The following is a 15,605-nucleotide window of genomic DNA, read 5'->3' as shown; positions in this document are numbered from 1 at the left end:
ATTCAAGCAACATGGGGTGCTTGGCTGGCTCAGTCCTTAAGCATCTGACTTCAGCTCAGGTCATGATCTCACAGTCTGTGATTTCAAGCCCCGTATCGGGTGAGCGCGAGTCCCGCTTCAGGTGAGCGTGAGCCCTGCTTTGGGTAAGAACACAAGCCCCACTTTGGGTCAAACACGAGCCCCGGGTGAACCCCACTTCTCTCTCTCTCTTCTTCTCTCTGCCCCTCATTCACTTGTGCTCTCTCTCAAAAACAAAAACAAACATACAAAAAACCACAATTCCCCATCTCATTTTCTAACCACCCAAATTCCATGGTTAATAGGAATTCATAGAATTTAAGATCCGAGGGTTCTCCCATCCCTTGTCTCCAGATGCATGTTCAAAGCCAAAGCAAGACCTGGCTCATTTCCTATCACAGGCAAAAGTGCTCATGAAGTATGGTGGGAATGAGGAAGGGAGTGACTCACCCAAAGTCATCGCATAATGTTCCAGAATCTTCCAATCTCCAAATTACTTGAGAATATACAGTATATTCCCCAGAGAGTAAGATTTCCAGTTGTTCCACTACTCACAATCTTCCAGACGAGATATCCTACCAACGTTATTGTCTTACAGCTAAGCCTTCAGGAAGTTGGGGCAACTCTACCCCTTCACACACTGTGAATCCACCCTCATATCTTATAATCCTGCTACCACACCGCCATCATCTCTCACCTTAGCTACTCAAGGGTCTCGCTGTCCCTACGCTTCTACCCGAGAATCCCTTCCTCAAATGCACAGTCGGATAACTGTTCAAAAAGTTAAAATCAACCCCTCTCCCTTACTTGTCGAAAACCCTCCAAGAGTCACCGGTTAGATCAAAGCCAATCTCATTACTGTGTTCCACAAGGCTCTTCATGATACAGCCCCTTAGCAACAACATCACTGAACTCAAGCATTCTCATTTATCGACTTCTAAACACCTGCCTCCTATTCCATCTCTTGAAGAGGCCAAGCTCTCCGACCAACTTAAGGCTACTGCCCTTAAACCATTTCCCCTAATTGGAGAGCTCTTCGAGCAAATGTCACCTCCTCAGAGATGGCTTTTCTACAGAAAGCCCCTTCCCACTCCTGATCGCTACATCCCATTATTTTATTTTATTTTCTGTAAAACTCTAACTAGTATTCAAATTTAGAAAGTTTGTGTACAACTTTATATTCTATCTCTGCCACCTTCCAACTATGGGTTTCATGAGGCCAACCTACCTACGTGCAGCATTTACAGCTGTGTTCCAGGCCTAGCGGTCCTGGCACACAGTAGGTAGGCAATCGATAAATATTTGTTGAATTAATACATGAACTTGTCCCCGTTTCTTTTTTTCTTTATTCTAAGCACTAAGAGCCCCTCTAGGTTGTTAGGTAACCCGATTACAAATCAAATAACTTTTATATACTCATTTGCTTCCTCAAAAAAAATTAATTATCCTTTTGGAGTAGAATCAACTATAATTATAGTATTTTCATAATTCAGAAGTTTCTTGGAATGAATTCATTAGAGTAATGCAGGTCTAGTAGATAAATCTATATTACAGTCTCTACCGGTTAGAAGCAAGGTATCTGGGACAAAGACGGCTCTTACTCTGGGCAGCTTGGCATTATTGTGACAAGTGTTCTGCAGAAAGGCCGGCATCTGAGATGTCACTAAAGCTTATCAGATCAGCTCTCAAGCTGTAAATGCAAAAGCAGGCCTCACACTAAGCTAATCAGCTTCAATGAAAGCAAATGAGAAATAATGACATCAACAAGAAAACAGTACTTGTTCAAAGTACAGAATAATATACTGCTCTGTGTTAAAAATCTAAGAAAACAAACGTGCAGAGCATCTCCCCCAAACCATCTCCTTAGAGAAAGGTGCTGTCATCATCTTAGCATATATCCTTCCAGACCACTTTTCTATGCATATAAATGATTTTGGTTCGTTTGCTTGTTTACTAAAGTGGACTTCTACTGTAGATTCTGTTTGGGACTCTAAGTTACTGTGTCATGAGTTTTATTTCCTCGTCCATAAATATTTTTCCTGCAAAACATTCCATTATGATGAACCTCTTTGTAGCTAATCTCAGCACATGCCTGTGGCAGATCAATTCTCAGAAGTGGAATTACCAGCTCAAAAGGTATGGTTGTTTCAAAATATTTTGTTAGTTTTTAATTCATGTTGACAAACTGACTTCAAGAAAGGCTGTGTCACTCCTAATACATCAACGTGAGTGAGTCCTTCCCTAAATGCCTCCCCAAACTCCCAGATTTTATTTGTATGGCTTCACCTCCACCCGACTGTTTCAACAACGCTGACGGAGCTGTGTCGTCACCACCGTGATCAAGCCTGCACTGTGCTCTCCCCAGAAGCAATGTGTGGTGTGTGTATTTGTGTGTTTCCACGTTCTACTCGCTCGTGTAGAACAGCTAATCTGGCTTGTCTAGGAAAGTTGTAAATAGAATTCTGTTAGGGCTGGATTCAGCTGTCAGAGTTATGCCCTGAATTTCAAAAGTGGGTGGTAATTTCCATAAATATGTCACTTTAAATACATGTCCTAAAGGGAATCCAGCATTTCACCCTCCCAAAGAGAGGAAAGAGAAGTTGGGCAATTTAATACCCAAAAAACTCAGGGCGAAGCACACTTTTGAAAAGGGGAGAGACCTCACAAACCCCAAAACATTTCACAAAGTTTGGTAAAAGTCGTCTTCTACAGATCAGAATCACTTATAATAAATGAATGAATTCAGCACGTTTTTCCTGAACAGTTGCCGTGAAAGGAAATGTTCCATTGTAAGCAATCAATCATGATGGCTCTACACTTATTAAGGCTATGGTGATTTCACCAGTAATGTCCCTGAGCCTTGATGGTTCGGCCTAATGGAAAGTAAACCAACAATGAGAATACAATACAGTGGTTCTCAAAGCTAGCTGTACATCAGAACTACCTAGGGTGCTTTTAAACATTCCAATGTCCAGATTGCATCCCAAAACTAATATGCCAGAACGTCTGGGAACGGGAGCTAGGTATCAGTGTTTAACAAAGAAATCCTGGGGCACAGGGATAGCTCAGTTAAGCTTCTGACCGTGGCTCAGGTCATGATCTGACCAGGTTTGCGAGTTCAAGTCTCCCATTGGGCTATTTTAAGCAGAACCCACTTGGGATCTTCTGTCCCCCCCCCCCCCCCGCCCCTTCTCCACTCGTTTTCTCTTTCTCTCTCTCACAAAATAAATAAACTTTAAAAAAAATCCCAGGTGAGTCCAAATTGTGGCGGTTCTAGTACAATGACAAAGAGAGCTAACAGCCCTACTGAGCCCAGTGAAATCAAAGAAGACTTCCCAGAGGAGGTGACCAGGCTGTGTTTTGAAGCACGAATTAATTCTTTCTGTTGTGGTTTGTAATTTGTAATTTAAAAATGCCGAAAATGAATCCCACACAAACATAAATAGGAAAGACTCATACATGCCTAGAAATAATCATCTTCAGAAAAAAGACGGTCCCACCGGTGGTGGCAAAGAATTCAATGTCAGTGCTGCTATAGATATTCAAATATCCCCTCCAAGTTGATAATCTATGGTCCTGTATTTCCTTTGTGTGGCCTATACCACAGAGAACAATGCAAAGCAAAACAGAAAAGCAAATCTCGGTGGTATGGTTGAATGCCAAAGCTAGCCTTAAGCAAACACGTCAAGACAAGTTCTAGAATTACAACCAGGATATGGCATCAATATAAAAGCAGATTTGTGCTTCAATGCAACCTCTAGACTTTTCAGTAAAAATATACTTTGGCAAAGTTTATTAGTGCTCCTCCTCCCCTCTCGTCCTCCCCTCCGACCACCACCAGTAAAGACAGTGGGAGACAAGGGAGGGGGACAGCCCAGGGCTCCCCTCTTGCTAGCCATTGTTGGTATTTAAGAGAGCTACACAGTGCTTGGCCATTGATCTGTTCACTGTCATCCTGCTTAAATCAATAATCTATTAGTCCCTTTAAATTAGAGTTAGATTCATCAAATGCCCTTGAGAGGTCTCAAACATTTTGTTCCTTATTCCAGGCAAGCACAATCAGTCTATGGAATGATAAAATTTTTGCTCGAAAACTCTGCAGGCTCAGCAGACAATGTGTCCTGTATTAGCTCATTCAGCGATCTCGGGCAGGCCAAAAAAGCAGTTTTTAGACTTCCCAGGGGGACAAGAGGCTTGTGTCATTCAATAAAACAACTGCACTCCAGCCATCCTGATGTGATTTCAGTTTGGGGAAGCAGTCTTTGAGGAATAATTTGGATCTGCTTTTTGCCTCCTGCTTTTATTTATTTCCTTGCTTACTTATTGACTTATTCAGTTCTGTCTGGTGACTGCATCCCCAGTAAGCAGCAGCCTCCAACGTGGCATCCGAACCGCTGACCAGATGGGCTGCCTTGCTTCGTCAGGGAATGGCCAGGACGGAAGAACTTCTGCCGCTCGGGCGAGATGGATGCTTGGTTCCGTGGGCCCCTGCCCAGAGCAGAGTCAGCACCAGGGGTGCCCTGGGCTGCACACGTGCCAAAGGAGACAGTGAGGCCAACCAAACCTGCACCAGCAGAAGCTTCTAGCCCGCGTTTGAAACCTTTCCATCCCTGCAACACAGAGATGGCTGTCACTAGGGAAACGAAGCTAGAATCGCCTTTCTTTCTAGAAAAATTCATTACAGGTCTTGTTTGCCTTTAAATTAATGCTCCTCAAAGGGTGGTCCAGATCAGCAACCAGCCACAGAATTCCTGAGGGTAAGAGGGAGGGTGGGGAAGAAGGCACTGGCTTGAAATCAGTGACTTTCTTGAAATCAGTGACTTTTCCGACTATCTGAGGTTAAGGAGGACCCATTCTAACTCCCCACCCCAGTCCCTCACAGCGTGATAAACTTCACTGAAAACAAATCCCTAGGAAAAGAACGTACAAACAAAACATTAATTTTCAGGAAAAAAAAAAAGGCATCGGAAAGGAGATGCCTAAAACACAAGCTACGACTCAAGGGAAAAAGAAAGATGTACTAGACATAAAATTAACTCTGTCAAATTGCCGTGAGAGTTTCTAAGCACTTGCTCTCAGTTCCTGCCCTTGTCTCACCACGGACTGGCAGCGGGCAGTTTAGGAACTGGCACCGGTCCGCAGACGGCACTTCGAGAAGCCCTACTCTGTGAAGGGCTTCAAATTCAGAGGTCTGCAGACAAAACAAAAACAAACTACAGGGAATCTCCACAGACTGAGATGGTGTGAAAGCACAACGCCAGTGCTCCCAAGCGACACAGCTTTTTCAAACGCCGCACAACTCCGGGGGGTTAAGTCGTTCCCCAAATAAAAGAACACCGAAGAAAGAATTAATGCTGTTGCCTGTTTAAGAGGCCTTGGCACTTGCGAACTTGACTCACCTGAGAAAACACAGTATAAATGCCCTTGTTGTTACAACACACCTGAGTGTCATTTAAACACACAGAAAGTCTCCAACAATAGCTCCCTTCACGATTCCTAACATGCTTGGCATTTTTCTAAAGGTTAGATTAAGTAGCAGATAACATTTTTAAGAGAGAGCACTGTATACTATTTTTTTTTTCTTTGTAAGAACTAATTTAGTGCTGCCTAAACCATGTTGACAGATTTCAGGATTTTATGTTGGGCCTGATTAGCGGCAGGCAGGCATCAAACATTATGAAAGCCCTGCCTTTTTACTAGAACCTTCGGTGATTAAGACAGTATTTTAATGCACTCTCTGGGCAGCTGAGCCTTAAAAGAAAAAGGAGTTGTAAAGTAAAAGGCATTTCCTGCATGGCCCCAGGGGAATTTTGAGCCCAGCGCTCCGGGACCCGGTGGGAGGGAATAATTTCAGCTAATTAAGGGAGAATAGCAAAGTGTTGCATTTGGTCAAAACATTCAGTGGGGCTTCATTTTTGTTGGCACCAAAGAGAGCCGGTCTGGATTTTTTCCCCCTTTTTCTGTGGACACACTGCAGGACTGCAAGGCCCACAGCTCACATACATTAGGGAGAAAGTCAAAGGAAACGCCAAAGTTCAACTAAAGTACAAGTAATTAGAACCAGATTCTCCTTTTGCCTGTGTGTGCGCATGCGCGTGCGAGTGCGGGTGTAGACGTTTTCTTAAAATGTAATTTACATGGCTCGAAACGTTAGCGTGGGAGAGGAAAAAAAAAAAAAAAAACCCGTACAAACTGTCGCTCGTTTAGTTTTTCTGTCGCCTCTTCGTTGGGGCGGGAGGTGGGGGAGGAACTGGGAGGATCAGCTCTTTTAATCACCTTTCAGGAGAAGCGGTTTGTTTCCACACGCACGGGATTTGCAAATCTGTGAATCACATTGTGAAATTAGGTAATTGCCAAACAAGAAAAACTTTGCTTTGAAATGGTCTCTCCTCACTCGGCTGCTGGCTTTGTTGTTATTAAGCAGCTCCAAGATTAGTCCAGGGTTTGGGGCAGGCAAAGGAGGGAGGGGGTGGGGAGAGAAGGAAAACATCAACGCGGGGCTTTGGCAGTCTTGACTCAGTAACCTGCCCGTGACCCTGAAGGAGTGTGTGTTTGCCCGGGTCACCCGGGATCCTGGCCGAGGGCTGGAGCTGGGTTATGAGAATCCCTGCTATTCTGACCACACATGCAACAGGTGCCGAACACAAGCAGGGGACAACAACAGGGGCTGGGGCCTGGGAGGAAGACTTTGATTTCGGAGTCCTGAAAGAAAGCCATGCTTTTCAAAGTTTGATCCCCGGACCAGCAGTATCACCATCACCTGGGAATTCGTTAAAATGTAGACTCTCAGCGCCACCCCAGATACGCCTGCTGCATGGAAACAGGCATCGTAACCACCCCCGTCCCACTCCAGATAATTCCTAACCTAAGCACGTTAGTAACATTCGAGACACCACGGCATAAAAATGTCTTGTTACCGCCCTAACCTCACGAGAATCCCAAACATTTTGCTGAGTCCATTTGGCATGGGAACTCTGTCAGCTTCCCCTTTGCCCAGGTCCTTACTAAATACTCCACCTTGTGAAGTACTTCAATACACTGAGAACTTCAGGCTGCGTGTGTGTTTATGCTCACCAGAAGCCAGAAGCCTTCGTTCTCTCCCACGGAATTCTGGCAGTGGCTTTTAGTTGGCAGCGGGTTCAAAGTTGCACAGGAAGAGCCTGAACTAATAGTATCTGCTATTTACTGAGCACTTACTAGGTGCCAGGGGCTGTGCTAGTTGCTTAACGTGTCTTAACTCGTCTAACTCCTCCCCAAAACCACGGGGAGGGGAGGGACCAGGAACTCCGCACTTTAGAATTAGGAATTTAAAAGCACAACACCGCTCTCAGCCTTTGCGAAAGAGACTGAAATGGCTTAATACACATCACTATTATTTCACTAAAACCCACAGCCTTTCTACCCTCTCATTTTCCATCTCCCTCATTTATTTTCTTTGCTAGAAACATCACTGGGTATGGTCTGCTCAGGGCTATTTACTCAAATTTGAGAACTGCAGGATTATGTACCTCCCTTTCTTTTAATTCATGGTTATAATTTTCCAAACACTGACTTGATTCCAGACATGGTTAAATGTGACGAGATAGTTTGGGCTTTAAAAAGAGAGAGAGAGAGGCTCAGGATCCACTAATCACTCTGCATTACAGCTACACCTGCCTGGGCTCACGGCCAGCAGAAATTATTCCTGGGACTGACTTTTACCATGGGAAGTGCTGTCATATTTTCATAAGGGACCATGACACGTTCAACACCTACATTTCATTTTTATAATACGCTTTCTTGCTTCAAAGAACATAGCCGAAAATTATCTCATAGGTTGTTTTGGGTGACGTTTTTAACAGACGATGCTTTCTATCACTATTTTCTAGGACACACTAAGATAGCTTATGACAGGGTTCAAATAAATTCTCCCTTAAAACCACTTAACAGGCCGACACATCTAACTACTTATTAATGATCTGAACTGAGAGGCATCAGAAATGGATCTGCATTAACTGAACAAATGCGGGAACCGGTCTCGGGAGTCATGTATAGATGAAGCTAATTGCATCGCAATATTAAGGTCCCCCTGAAGAGTTTATCTCAACACCAAATGATTCAGTTCAATATTCCACTTCTAATCAGGATCCCCATAACTTCTAAAAAAGCAATTATTGCACTAATAAATGACATCCTATTATCTGTTCAAATTTCCTGCACATAAAGTTGATTAAAACTGGGGCATTAAAATACATATCATCTCAGATACAAAATTCTTTGCTTATGTGCTGTTAATATATGCTAAAAACCACGTCGATACCAGCCTAACAGAAAAGTTACGAGGGGATACTTTTTGGAATACTGTGTTCAAGGAAGAGGGAGAGGAAATTATGCTTTGTCACCTGGGGATCCTTGCTATCTTCTCAGGTCTGAGAACGCTAAGCGCGATTACGCCAACGTTTAGCCAAAGCCACCGTTCTCAACAAAATGATGCCCCACTTAGGCTGCAAAGAAGTTTTTTGGTTTGGTTTTGTTTTTCCAGGTGTGCGCTCATTTGAGTGGCCTGAAAATAACTTTGAAACCAATTTAATCCTCACTGTGTGGGTTTTCTTGATTCCTAAAAAGAACTAAAACACCAGAAGCCCGCAGAAAACCGTATGTAGGAAGTGTTGGGAAGCGTGTGGGCTTTGCTGCCAGATGACCCTGGATTTGGATCCCTCTTCTGCCAGTAATTTAACGGCCATGCAGTTTTCCTTACTTCTCTGAGCCCTCGTATCTCTTTCATGAAAACGCAGACCATCCTCAAATTCCTGTGGGCGCAAGGGAGGTAATGTTTGCAACTTGCCTGGCACCCGGTAAGCGCTCAGCAAGTTAAGAGCCAACCCCTACATCTCCACCACCCTCCCCCCGACACAACATTTCTTTCCATCTTCCTTAATCGAGGGCAGCCGTTCTTAACCAGCATCGGTTTCGCCCCACAAGAGACATTTTGTCTCCAGACAGTGTGGCTGTCATAACTGGGGGCTGCGACTGGCATTTAGTGGGTAGAGGCCAGGGATGCTTCTAACCATGCGACAATGCACCAGCCTGCCCTGCTCCGCTCCCCTACCCCCAGTGAATTCTCTGGCCCAATTTATAAATAGTGCTGAGTCTGAAGAGCCCTGATCTAGGGTAAGGATGCTCCCTGTGTGGAGGCTTTAGGACGAAGCAGTGGGGCAGCAGATAAGATGATCTCCCACAGCGCCGGAGAATCGGGCCTGGCATCCCAGCTGACAGAAGGCATAACCCAAGAGCCTAACTCTGCCACATACTAGCAGTCCCTTTAGCTTCCGGAACCTCAGCTTCCCTGATCTGGAAAGTGGACACAGCAAGCATACTTACTACCCAGCAGGGTTTCCAATTTGTGAACTCTACACAAAATACAAACACAAAAATAATAGCTAACACTTATCAGAGTATTTGGGAAAAGATGGGTTAAGGCTGATCTTAAGAATGCGACCAACAGAGCCCCTGGGTGGCTCGGCTGGTTGAGTGTCTGACTCTTGATTTAGGCTCAAGTCACGATCTCATGGCTTGTGAGTTCGAGGCCCCCGTTGGGCTCTGCGCTGACAGCATGGAGTTGCTTGGGATTCTCTCTCTTCCTCTCTCTCTCGGCCCCTCACCCACTCACACCCACTCACTCACGCTCTCAAAATAAATACTTAAAAAAAAGAATGTGACTCATATTGTTCCCTGAGAAAATGACAGAAACGTCTCTAGAGTCTAGTCAGATATTAACATTGCGACAATATCAATAGCTAACCTTTGTGCAGCATGTACTATGAGCCAACCACTGCCCCCATTAGATTCTAGGCATATTCCATGTATTAACTCATTTGACCCTAGGAGATAGGCAGACTGGGTATTTCATCTTTACAGGCAGGAAACCGGGGGCACTGTGGTTGTGTAACTGTTCAAGACCACACAGATGAGAACCCAGGAGCAGGGATTAGAAGGCAAATGGTCTGGGGTTCAGGAGGAGTGTTCAACCCCGGTGTTGGCGGAAGACAGGGACATCCTTATGACCACACAGAACTCCTTCGGCAAGAGGCTGGCACATCCCTGTCAGCGAGTTTCAGAATATATAGACTACGTCTAAGACGGACACACAGTTGTCCCAGCATAAGGACCCAAAGTAAAACTGGAAATCTAAAAGAGAAAGCAGCTAAGGGTACAGAAATAATGCCCTCCTTTCTTTCCAGTCAGAGCAATAAAGTAGGAAAGTCCCCCAGAAGCAAACACAGGAATTAGAAGGTACACACACACACACACACACACACACACACACACACACACACACCCCTCCCACATCTTCCCTGCTGAGAAACCAACCCCCAGCAGGCAGATTGGCAGCAGCTAAAACCGAGGTTCCAGAGGCCTTTGGCAGTGCTCCAAGGGCGTGTTTCTACACACTGTCAGGAGCAGTAACTCAGGCCAAATGTGGCCTGCTCAACTGCCAGATTTGGGGGCTGGCGGTGGGGGATGGAGGGGACAGCTCTGGACGCCCCGCCCCTAAGTTGGTTTTCTCTCTTGCCAGCGGGCCATATATACTCCTTTAGCCAAAGCTTAACTGGCACAAGAATGAAACCAACATCCAAAATTCTAAAGCTGTGCCACAGCCCCCTCAGTCATTGTCTACTGACTTCTAGAAGCAGAAAGACAGTGAACTCCTTCCCCGCACCTCCTAGTTCACTAACAGGAAGATATTGTTAGTGCCGGGGATAAGCATAGCACATCATCAGGTCAAAAGGGTGCACTTGGGTCGCATTTTAAAAGATTCTGGAGTTTCCACATGGAATTAAGCTTATGGAGATGCTGTAACTGTTGTGTTTTTTCTTTTGTAAGTGATTTTTCAAAATGTCTTGAGAAGAATGAGAGGTGCAGAGTGTTTGAATTGTGGTTCCTAAAAAAGAAATTGCTAAAGAAAACTTGAAAGAACAATGAAATTTTCCCCAATCTTCCAACTCTGAGCGGTCCCCAAGCTCAGGTCTTTTTTGGATATTCCTTCCTTCAAGGGAACTTTCCATCTTTACAGGTAAGTCAAGGCATGTGACTGGAAGTGTGAATTCTGAAGCCACCCGGTCTGGGTTCAAATCCTAATTCTGCTACTTACTATGTGACTGTGAGTGAGCAGCTTGACCTCTCTGAGCTTCCTGTGTAGAAAATGCGAGTGTGCCCCTCATCGGATCACTGTGGGCATCAGAAGATAAACCATTGTGAAGGGACGCAATGGCACGCACAAGCACCAGGTCGGTCACACGTCAGTGTTACACAAGCAGAAGTACCACCATCAAGGATCACACTTGGGCTGGCGAATCTCAGCGTTGTTCACCTTCTCATCGTTCTTGCACACGGTGGACTCACGTCTTGATTCGCTGACCCTCACTTCCAATTTCCTTTCCCAAATGGCCATGCCTCCTTCCAAAAGAGATTCTTGAAAGCCAGTACAAGTGAAGCAGTATGTGTCAGCGTTGCTGCCTTATGCTCTCTCTGAACAGTCCCTTCCTTCCCAGCCTCTCGGGCATTAAGCCAAAGTGCCACTACAGTCCTCTCTTCATGGGTTTCCCGGCCCACCCGCAGTCCCCGCGCAGAGGACCCCCGGAAACCGCTTCTTCACACCCCGCTCAGGGCTCCTCAGTGCCTGAAAGAGCGCCCAGTACACAGGAGGGACTCAATGAACGTCAGATGAAAAAAAAAACGAGTGAAAGAATGAACTCTGCACAGAAATTCTTCCACGCGGCACCAAGATAACAAATGATGATTGTTGTGGCTGGTTCCGCGGTTATCTGCCAACAAGCGCGTATTACCTGGCGGTGGGACTGGAGATGTGTTTGCGCCCCCGCCACCCCGTGTGCTTCCTTGTGACAAGAGTGTGAAGGAGAGCAGGGATTATCCTCATTATCCGTTTTTTCCCCTCCATTATTCACAGGAGGAAACTGAAGCACAGAGAAGTTAAGTGACTTAGCCAAGGTCACGCGGCTGGGCCATGGCTTGATCTAGAATGGGCCTCCTGAATCCACATATAGGCTTACTCTAAACGAGACACAAAGCTACTTGTTTCTATTCTAAGCCGTTTTATTAATGTGTTGATGTTTTAGGACAAGGTCAGCAAGCTTTTTCTGTAAAGGCCAGGTAGTAAATATTTTCGGTCTTGTGGACCATATGGTCTCCGTCACAGCGATTCAACTCTGCCACTGTAGGGAGAAGGGAGCACTAGACAAGACGTAAATGAACAGGCGTGGCATGTACCAATAAAACATTATTTAGAAAAGCATATTCCGAGCCAGATTTGGCTTAGTTTCCTGACCCCTGCTTTAAGATAAAGGAAATTAAAACTATCCCTTCTTATGGTAACTGTACATGTTACTATAAAATCCATGCTTTCCTTTGCTTCCAGGGTAAAGATAGAGTATGACAGCCATATGTCACAGAGATGTGGGAAATATTTTAAGGATGCTAACGCTATAGAGCATACAGTATTTATATGCACTATAAATGTGTAAGGTCCGCACATTTCCTTCAAAACTAACCTCACGTACACATTTTTATTAGTTAGGGAGGTCAATATGTCTATCATAAATACATTTTAAAATTCCTTCCTACATATTCTCTCTACTGGGATTATTTATCGTGGCTTGTTCCCTGGCCCTGAGCCAGGCAGAATATGGGAGTTTTAATACCTTTAATCCATTACATGGATTTTTTTTTTTTAGAGCTCCATAAGACAAAATAAAATGCACTCTCATGGTCATATATGCAATAAACCTGATATGCCACTTAATATTTCATGCCCCATTTTATATTTCAGTTGTGACGGTCCCCAGCTTTCAACATGCACCATGACATATTTTCAGCCATCTTTTTGCTCTGATTTTGTGTGTTTGTTTAGAAAATGAACAGATCATAAACAACAAATCTTCATGGACTCTGAGGGGGGACTACTACTGCTCCCTAATATTCTGAAGGGGCACTGAAATGACTGTTCGCTGACGTAGGCCACCCAGTTCCTTGCAATGTGAACTGGTCACGTTTATTTTTATTAGGCCATGCTACACTGCATTGACAAGGAGGTGTACATTTATTTTTATGGCTCGTCGTATGGTAAGTGGTCTCCAAAGATGGCCTGGTCAATGAGCCACACCTCCAGGAATCCACACCAACGCGTAAGGCCCTTCCTCTTGAATCTGAGCTGTTACTCTGATTTCATTCTGATCAACAGAAAGTGGCAAGAGTGATGCTGTGTTGCACGTAAGGCTGGACCCTAAGAAGCCTGGCAGCTTCCATATGGGTTTCCTGGAATGTTTATTCTAGAGGAAGCCAGGTACGGAGCCCCGTGACCACCGTGCTGTAAGGAAGCCCATGTCATAAGCGGAGGCCACGTGGAGAGAGAGATGCCATGGCAGCCTCCAGCTGTTGCTGCGATGTCAGCTGCGGAAGCGGACATGTGAATGGAGAAGGCTTCTGGAACATCCACCGGGGTCAAATCCATAGACAAGTCTAACCTCAGTCACTTCTTCTTATTTTTTTTTTTAAGTTTATTTATTTATTTTTGAGAGAGAGAGAGCTCAAGCAGGAGAGGGAGAGAAGGAGAGACAGAATCCCATGCAGGCTCCGCGCCATCAGCGTGGAGCCCGATGTAGGGCTCGACCTCATGAACTGTGAGATCGTGACTGAGCCGAAACCAAGAGTCGGACGCTCAACTGACTGCACCACCTAGGTGCCCCAGCCTCAGTCGCTTCTGACTGCAGCCACATGCAGGACCCCAAGAGAGACAGAACCTTGAAAGTTAATAATAAATTTTGTCTTAAGCTACACAGTATTGAGTTGGCCTGTTACATAGCAATACGTTAATTCTATAATTATTAATTAAAGATTATTGGGGGGGGGGGACGCCTGGGTGGCTCAGTTAGTTAAGTGACTAACTCTAGCTCAGGTCATGATCTCGTGGTTCATGAGTTCGAGCCCTGCGTCGGACTCTGTGCCGACAGCTCAGAGCCTGGAGCCTGCTTCCCATTCTGTGTCTCCCTCTCTCTGCCCCTCCCCTGCTATGCTCAGTCTGTCTCTCTCTCTCTTTCTCTCAAAAATAAATAAACATTAAAAAAAATTTTTAAAAATAAATAAGTTTGTTTTTAAAAGTTGGCTGTAATGCAATGTGTCTCCCCCCCCCCCAAACTGCTTATAAAGCTCATTCACACCCACCTGAGCCCACATGTGAATACCACCTGCCTATCACCTGCACACACCCTCTTTTATTTTGAGATGCAGATGTCTGCTTATAGGGTCGTTGTATTTTTATTTGTTCCTCCAGGGGACAGATTGAATTCTCCTCCCCACACTGGACATTGCCGTTCAAAATAATAGCAAAAGACTTGCAGGTAATGGGCTATAATACTCACTTGATACTCACTAAAGGAGGGTTTAGATCACTTGCTCTCTGTTACCTTTCGCGAAACATCTGTTTCATATGCGCCAGTTAAAAGTGCATACATCTGTAAATAATAAGCCTGTGTGTGCACATAATTTAATGAATTAGGACATAAAAAGGAATTGAACAGTAGGGGCACAGCAATTAGAGTAACTGCCCATTTTGTTAAAAATGTATTGTTTCCAGCTTTCACTTGGAAACCCTTTTATTATTCTGTGGGTTCTGAGGCTTCCAACCTTCTTATTGCCCCTTCCTGCAAAGCACATAGGAGTTTACTTCGCAGAGTTGGCAGAGGGAAGGCAACCCACATAATGCAAAGCCGGGATGGGAACTTGCAACTGGCTGGCTTCTACTTGGGAGACCAGAGTTGGGTACCTGATCTAGTCTGTGCCTGGGAACTCTCATCTGTAAAATGGTGCAGTAACAGGGCTTCCCAGATGACATCGTTCATTCTGTGTACTTGGCAGGCAGTAAGAGCTTCATCAATAATAATTATGATGATGGTGGTTTTGCATCCTAATGAAAATCCATCACAACTTGTGCCCAGGTCCAGGGAACAAACCTCGTTCAAAAGTTTCTCTTGGTTGTTAATCTGCTCTTATGTCTATTTACCTTCATCACTTCTAGGGATCGACAATAAAAAGGGGGGAGGAGGGACCATGTCCTGGTTAACAGGAGGGACCATCAGAAAATCTACTTCTCGGATATCAAAACGAACGCCAGAAGCCCAAGGAAATATCCTGTGCCCATTCAGGCCAGTTTTCTGGCTAACGTGTTCGTAAGTGCTCGCCATAACCGCCAACCTGAACTTCCCAAGTTTTGACAGCTCCCTGGAAGTTTACCTTCAGGTGTTCTGAGTGACTCTAAAACATACAAATGTATCAAGGCGGAAACCATTTGGGATGTTCTGAACTGTACGTTTGCTACTACTGAACTATTCTCAGCTTAGCTCCTGAGCACCTACTGTGTGCCAGGCACCAGGTTGCAAAGCAGAGCACACATACATGAGCAGAAGAAGGTCCTCCTGGGAGAGACAGGATGGCATTTTCTAGAACACATGGTGAGCCTTCCACAGAGTGTGGCCGGTTCCTCTCTGCCTCCCTTAAGTTTAAGGCATTTCAACTGAGTTGAAAGTAGCTTGGAA

The 15,605-nt window shown here is 44.9% G+C and overlaps 1 protein-coding gene across 6 annotated transcripts in view; it reads right to left on the bottom strand.

Moving 5' to 3' along the window:
- The window catches only part of RARB (retinoic acid receptor beta), a 402,464-nt gene that overhangs the window by 144,250 nt on the left and 242,609 nt on the right, over positions 1 to 15,605 (bottom strand). The window contains exon 1 of one of the 6 annotated variants that reach the window (XM_042903067.1): positions 7,093 to 7,172. The exons of the other annotated variants lie outside the window; for them this stretch is intronic. The gene's annotated coding sequence lies outside the window, so the exon portion shown is untranslated. Of the gene's footprint in view, positions 1 to 7,092; positions 7,173 to 15,605 lie in introns of those variants that run through there. 6 annotated transcript variants of the gene reach the window in all.

The sequence above is a fragment of the Panthera leo genome, chromosome C2, assembly GCF_018350215.1.
Source record: "Panthera leo isolate Ple1 chromosome C2, P.leo_Ple1_pat1.1, whole genome shotgun sequence".
Taxonomy (NCBI): Eukaryota; Metazoa; Chordata; class Mammalia; order Carnivora; family Felidae; genus Panthera; species Panthera leo.
Note: the sequence above shows the minus strand (reverse complement) of the source record. Positions and strands in the feature narration are given on the sequence as shown.